Raw genomic sequence first — 7,494 nt, forward strand, 5'->3', positions numbered from 1 at the left:
GACAATGCAAGGGGAATTCTGTCTCTTGCCAACAGTTACATTTTGTTACTAGTTTTAAATGACCACATTAAAACATACCCAGTTGTTTGCAGATTGTTACACTGTTGCAGTTTTCCCTTAGCCCCGTGCTTTTAAAGTGTTTCTGCACCTCTTACATCCACCATACTGCATCCAGTGATGTTTTCCATATCTTTCCCTTCTTCAGCAGATTGTTCACAATCAGCGTCTGCTGTAATACCATCATCCCCAGGCCCCTCTTAAATTTCCTGCTTACTGGGCTTTTACTTTAACTGCATTACATACATCTTTCACTCCCCGTTCATCTGGTTCCTTTCAGCATAAACCAGGCTGAAAGACTGGACTCAATTGTGCTTTGATGTGACTGGTCATTTGATGGTAAATTTAAGAAATAATATTGTCATTTATTGTGCCTGTTCTGTGGCCCATCTGTGATCTTGATTGATATTGAATGGCGTTTTCATTCCAAGTCTTTGAGAGTGAGAATATGTGCCAAGCAGTATTGATCTGGAGCTTAGTTGATGGTGCAGTGTGAGGGAGGCTGAAGAAGGGTGAGGGTGACTGGATGGCCTTGTATGATAGAACAAGGATATTAACTGATATAGTAGTGATCAGTGGCTTGATAATAAATACTCACCACTTTATTAGGTACACCTGTACAATTGTATGCACTTCAGTGTAACACTTCTGCTTTATATTCAAAGGTATCCCTAATATTGTGACCCTCTCATGTATGTAGCTGGGAAGGGCAAATATATAGACAGTTTGAAATATGGTGTAGTCCAGTACATCACCAACTTTAACTATGACCTCAATAATAAACATATAATTGAATTTATACATTTATGACAATTTCATAAAAAAACTGAAACATTCTGAGCTTCATAAACACAAATGTTAAAGCAGAAGTGTTGCATTGAATTGCATACAATTGTACAGGTGTACCTAATAAACTGGCCATTGAGTGTATGTTTACATTATTTGTGCTATTTTGTGTTTTTCCCTCATGTTATTGAGCTGACAAACATTGTTTCAGGTGTAAATATAGCACCTTACTCTACCTAAGGTTAAATTCCCCTCGACTGACTGGTGAATTATTCTGTGTGAGAACGGTGCTCAAATCTGCTAGGTTACTTTTTTGCACATTCACAATGTGCGACTCTAAAATAAGCTGTGCGGTTCAGTTTCTACCCAGGGAATTACAATTCATTTGAGATAAAAGCATCACGCACTATGTACGTATCAGCACCCGTCAATTTGTCCCCAATGTATTTATCACATTTTGCAATAAAAACCATTTTACCACCTCTGTGTTTTTGCAAAGGAGCCTGATAGTGTCACGACAAGACAGATGAGTACCACTGTGGCCTGCAGGCCTGCAGCAATAACTTACCTGGACCGCCTGTCTGTTTTCTAACCATGTGAGAAATCGTATGCGTGCACTCCAGCAGTATGTTGACTATATGTGCCTTTTCATCCCTCTGATTGGCTGTTGTATATGATAAATGACACCACACGTATCAAGATGAGAGCGAGAGTGCCTTGGTCCAGGGTCTTTGGAGTGTGCTGAGACAAGCTTTTGATCAATGATGTTTGATATTCTAAAACCAATTTTGGTGTAAAACCAACATCGGGCAATTGCTGTAAGCTATTTATATAGTTAAAATGATTGGCGTGCGTCCTTTTCTGTGTATGTGTGTGTCTGAGTGTGTCTGTGCACTTGTGTATTAACACCTCTCATTGTCCAGGGTTGAGTACAGTTGATTATAGTTCAACAGTTCATAGTATTCAGACAAATCAGCCCACTTTTTGTTTCATGTACACCTCCCTTCCTCCCCCCCCGAGTCTCTTCAAAGATTTATATGAGGCACATACAGTCTTTAATTTTACGCCTGGGTAGAGCATATACACTATTTCTCCATACTCTTCATGGTTTTATCGAATCTGTCGAAGCCCAGCGGAGAATTGTGTTTTTAACATGAACGTATGAGCGTATAGGGGACCCCACCCTTTAAATGAAGGCCTCACATTACTTCATTTGAAAAGTGCCATAAATCTCCACCAATAGACATCAGCATAATTCCTGATGTCTCATTGCGCAATATGTTGTCGAAGGCATAATTAAAAAGAGCAATACATGAAAAGCCATCATGAAAGCCCACTGTAGAGTCATTTTAATTACATACAGTAGACTGATGAGTAATGAGGGTGACACAGGACATCAATACAACCACTGCCTCTCATAATGGAAAACACAGTTTTACTGTGAGAAAATGGTCAATGTCTATCATGGGAAATCTACCCTGTTTTTTGTTTTTTTTTATGAAACAAAAAATGAGCAAAGCAACTTACAAAAAACTCTTTCCTCTCCTCATCACGTCAATCCATTGTTCAGCCAGGGTAAAGCACTTGTGTTGAAAATAGTCTTTGCCACTTCCCCTCCTCGGCTCTTAATAAAAGTTATGTAGTTATCATTTTCCCAATCCAAATCTCTCTGTCTGTTGTCCTCTTCTTGGATCCTCTGTTAGTTGTTCTCAGAGGAGTCTTCTCATTTTCATTTGTTCAAACCCTTGCTCCTGTCGTATCTCCTCTTATGTGCTTAGATCTGTACCTACTCTCAAAATGGTAGTCAGAGAATGTGGTTGCTGAAAAATGTACTATAGTTGTAAAGACATGAAATTGTGCAGTTGGGTCATGTAGATGTAGTCGATTCACTGGAAATAGAGCCATCAGTTGATATCAGTATGGACATAATTCATAACTTGACTTGGTAATGAAATGGTCAACAGCAGCAGCAACAAAAAGAGGTGTAGAGATCACATTCAATTTAATCAGACAAGAATGTTGGTATTGAATCATTCTGCAAAACCATACTCATCCTACTCAGTGCCAACATTTTTTGAACCTATGTTCAGTGTCAGTATTCATTTTTTAAAAGTTTTTGGGGGGTGGGGGAGCATGGCAGATACACTGTGGTTAAGGTTAGGGAATGTTTAGGCAAAAAGAAAAAACTGGTGCACTTTTGATGTATGCATGGACTGTTGTAATGGCTGCATTTTTAATGTTTTTCCCCTTTTCCACTTGTGCATGTAAGAGAGTCCTAATGAAAAACCTCATTCCACGCCTAGTTTTGCTCCTTATGCAAACTTGTTCCTTCACCATCTCACCTCTGCATTCCAACCCGGTTTCCATCCCACCTCTCTTCTCCCATTCCTTATTCATTGATGCCTCCATTGTTGACCAGCTCTATGTGAATAATGCATACCGTGCGTATTCTGGGAGAAGCAAGCGACACATGAATGAAGGTGCCACACAGGTGGATTAACTCAGTGCCTTATATATTTCTCGCCAATGCTCTTGCCGCTGGCAATTCTCCTGCATTGTAAAGACTGCTCTCCCCTGAAAAACAATCCTATAGATCATTATGTGTAAATAGATTATTATTAGCCATAGTTATGTTTTACTGTTCTGACCTAATGATAGGGAGTGAAAGAGGAAGTCAGGCTACATGTAAAGGGTGATGAAGTCCATGGCGGGGGATGGTTTGAGAAATCACAGGACTTTGATTTGAGAGACTTCTGTTCATTTCCTGTTCAGACCAAAATGTTTTCAGTGTTGTTTCTTTTATCCATGACCGTTCCATAATGTTAGCTACATGTTTATTATTGCAACCATGACGATAAAGGTCCTTTAAACTTAATGAAGAATGTATTGAACCCAAACCACAATCTTTCCTTAAACCAAACCAAGTTGTTCTTGTGCCTGTGACTGTTTCATAAAACCTTAACCACATGTTTATTATTGTAACCATGATGACAAAGGTCCAGTACGCTGCCCTCTGTACACTCTGCATGTTTATATTTGTAGCCATGACAATGAAGGTCTGGTGCACCTGGCGCTGTAGGGGTGCTATTTTAGGAGGGGGTCAAATCAGAGGGTGGAGAAAAATGACCTATGTGGTTGTTTAAGCTGGAGGACAGGTTGGCATTGTAGTGCATGCAAACACACATACAGTAGTACTTGTTGTATACAGGTATTCACATGCATATACAGGAATACATGCAAACATGGTGAGAAAGTAAGAATTTCATTGTACAGGGAAACACATTTCCGAACAGTGCATATGACAAATAAACACTTTGACCTTGACATGCATGTATACAAACATAGTTTAGTAAATCCATCTTTTTCTGCAATCTCTGCCCACCAAACCACAGGGGATATTGCTCCTGGCTTCCTATATCGGTTAATAGACCTAATTACTGCACAGCCATTTCTGAGAGCTCTACAGAGGCCCAGACTCGGACGTGCTGTATGGATGTGTGCGTGCGTATTACAGTATGGCGATGCACTTGTTTTCGTGTGCCTGTGAAAATCTTCCATGGCACACAGACAAAGACACTGGGACAGACATTTCAAGGACAACCAAATATATGTTGTTCCCTCTGCTCCATCATCTCCCACAGTAAACAACAAAACACACACAAACATACACACGGCTACAGTTAACATGCCGGGAGGCACATACAAACCCACTTGCATTGTCAGTCGCAATAAACGCACTCACATTGAGATCGACCCTGGTGAGATGAGGCTACAAAGTTTACCCTCAAGAGAAGTACTTTGGGGAGGAAGGTGGGGGTGAAGACAGAGCTGGAGAGAGAGAACAGGGAGAGAAAAGAGCAAGAGGGAGAGATACTGTGAACAAAAAGTATATAGTGATGGAAAACAGGGCAAGATGCTGAGGGAAATAGGGAAAGGAGACAAGGAACAGAAAGAAAAAGATATGAGACATTCTAACCGTGAGTAACTGCCACTCTGCATTCTAGTAACAGAGCTAACAATTTCCCTTTCAGAAAAGTGTCTCTGGCCTTTGACAGTGAAATGCCACCTATATAAACCAGTTATCATGCCATGAGAGAGCCTTTTAGCTGTAAACTGTCAGCAAGCACAGAGATAGACCATTATAGTCTTTGATACCTTGACACTTAGGAGGTAATTACGAGACAGAGTACACACATGGACATGTGCATGTGTACATGAGCACACTGACACACAAACACTAAACAAGCAATCACGAGCGAAAATGGCTTGTGAACTGTTTGGTTCTTCTGTTTGAGTGGGTTGTGGCTATTCACACAATCTAGAGGGGGCCCATTATTCACATTGCACTCAACATTCACTACAAATTATGGCTATCTGTCTGCTGTGAAAAATGACAGGGACTTCAGATCACTGAGCCCAAATAACCCCACCCTTCTCTTTATTTCTGTCTGTCTCTCTTGCCTTTCCCTCTCTCTCTCTCTCTCGCCAGGACTAGGACATCTAGCTGCCATTGAGATGTGATTCTCAGGGGTTTCATTTAACTTTAACCAAGCAAAGTACACGATAACAGGTAAGAAAATATATGCCTGCATGTTTGTGTTCGGGCCTGAATATGCACTATCTCACCCTATGATAATTTAGACATATTTAACCAGGGATATTTATTCAGAAAATATTTTTATGGAGGAATACAGAATGCATTACAGTTTTTTAGATCCCAAATATGACCCAGTGTTCTCCCTGGAGATCTCAGGGTTCCATCTGTGCCGGGAATCGCTCTAATTGGCCCGACAAATGTGTGCTCTCAAACTGCTAATCCAATCAGATATAACCCACTGAGCTTCAAAAAGAATACAGAGCAGCATGCAATGTGCAGTGCATGCAACAAGAGATGAATGCAGAATAGACCAGAATAAAATAGAACAGGTAGTGTAAAGAGAGTGTGTCAACCCCAGAGAGAATAGAATAGAGCACAAAAGTGAAACAAATACCAGATTAATTACAATCAGCCAGCTGTTGCTCGAAGGCATCAACAGGAGTTTAACCACAAACGTAGACCTTCATCTGCCCATGAAACGACTCACTCCAACTTATTTACAGTGAATTTAAAAGCTGAGCTGGGCCTGTAAAATGTTGAATTTATGAGCTTCCTTTTAAGTAGAAATACTGTCTCCTAGAGTTGGACTGATGAATTGCACATTCAGTTTACTGACAATAGAAGAGGATGCAGTTCTCAAGTATTGACAGCTAGTCACAGTATACCAGGTGACATCACTTTTTCACTGAGAGGAGAAATATGTTGCATCATTGCCAAATAAAAACCCTGACGCCATGTTTTCATGCGGGGTCCTATTCTTTATTGACTGAGCTGGATGAGGGTGATGTGAACGAGGGTGCTCTTGCTCTTTGTCTCTCACTGTCCTGTGTGGTTTTGCAGTTCATTTTGTAGTTTGTTAAGCTTCATCTATTTAATTGCTGTTGTCATTTCACCCAAGTGTCCTACAACCTGAATATAAAAGTAAGAGAAATTCAGAAGGATGTGTGGGATAAATTATTATTTATTTAACAGTTTCTATGGGTAAAGTTTGTGTTTTTATTTTAGCTTGAAGCTAAAACATTTTCACCCACATTATTGATATTTTTTTGTTTTATTGTATTTATTACTTTCATTCTATAATCATAATGTGTGTTTGTGTGTGTCCATTTTAAACTTGCACTTCCTGTTCAGTGTATTTCATCCGGCAAAACTTCCTTCCTTGTCTTTTACTGTATATGACACTGAATGCTTGCTTTGAAATCTAATTCTGTGAAATCAAAGCTACATTTTGTCTTTATTTCAGCAAAACAATGAGGGTAAAGAAAGAACAACAGGAAAGGGGATATATCATTCTTCATATGGGGGATGTGCTTTTTCTCTGTGTGAAACAGGTGTTTCCTGCTCCACACACATTAACAGGCAACCTTCATATATACCACATTACTAATGAGAGTGCAGACTGAAATACAATCTGTATCAGTTTCGTTGCCTAAACAATGATTACATGTAAAGTGAGTCACACAGCAGTACAGTACACATATGCATGGAGAGATAAGCAGATAAACACTCATCTGGACAGTCTGGTCTATCCACACACTCACCAAAGCTAACAAATACTGAAAGCCAGGTGTGAAACTGAATTTTAAGAAAAGTGTGAATCTTAATAGTCTTCTAAAAGTAACATTATGTAACATTTAACATTTTCTCTCTCATCGATGAAATGCAGGATAAATAACTGATGACTTCTGGGCAAGTCATGTTTAAAGAAATGTTTTATATGTGAACAATAAAAATATTTAAAATTTTAATTAATAGCTGTAGCAGTACAGAAATTACACCTGAAGTCTCTCTCTAGCTCTCCCTCTCTCTCTCTCTCTCTCTCACACACACACACACACACACACACACATTTATACTACTATCTAACCTGTAAGGACACTAACCCTAACCCTTATACTTAACCCATTGCATACCCTAGCCCCCTACCCTAACACTTAACCATCAGAACTAAATGCCTAACAATAACCCTTCCCTTTACCCTAACCTAAACCTAATGCTAACCTGTACTCTACAACCATGTTTTAGCCCTCACAGAGGTGTTTCAGAAAGTGAGA

General features: G+C 39.6%; 1 protein-coding gene across 7 annotated transcripts in view; it reads left to right on the forward strand.

Annotated features, from left to right (window-relative positions):
- The window catches only part of adgrl3.1 (adhesion G protein-coupled receptor L3.1), a 124,836-nt gene that overhangs the window by 6,782 nt on the left and 110,560 nt on the right, over positions 1-7,494 (forward strand). For 6 of the 7 annotated variants that reach the window (XM_020597166.1, XM_020597160.1, XM_020597162.1 and 3 more), the window contains exon 2: positions 5,333-5,413. The exons of the other annotated variant lie outside the window; for it this stretch is intronic. The gene's annotated coding sequence lies outside the window, so the exon portion shown is untranslated. The remainder of the gene's footprint in view (positions 1-5,332; positions 5,414-7,494) is intronic. 7 annotated transcript variants of the gene reach the window in all.

This window comes from Monopterus albus, unplaced genomic scaffold (genome assembly GCF_001952655.1).
Source record: "Monopterus albus unplaced genomic scaffold, M_albus_1.0 scaffold32.1, whole genome shotgun sequence".
NCBI lineage: Eukaryota > Metazoa > Chordata > Actinopteri > Synbranchiformes > Synbranchidae > Monopterus > Monopterus albus.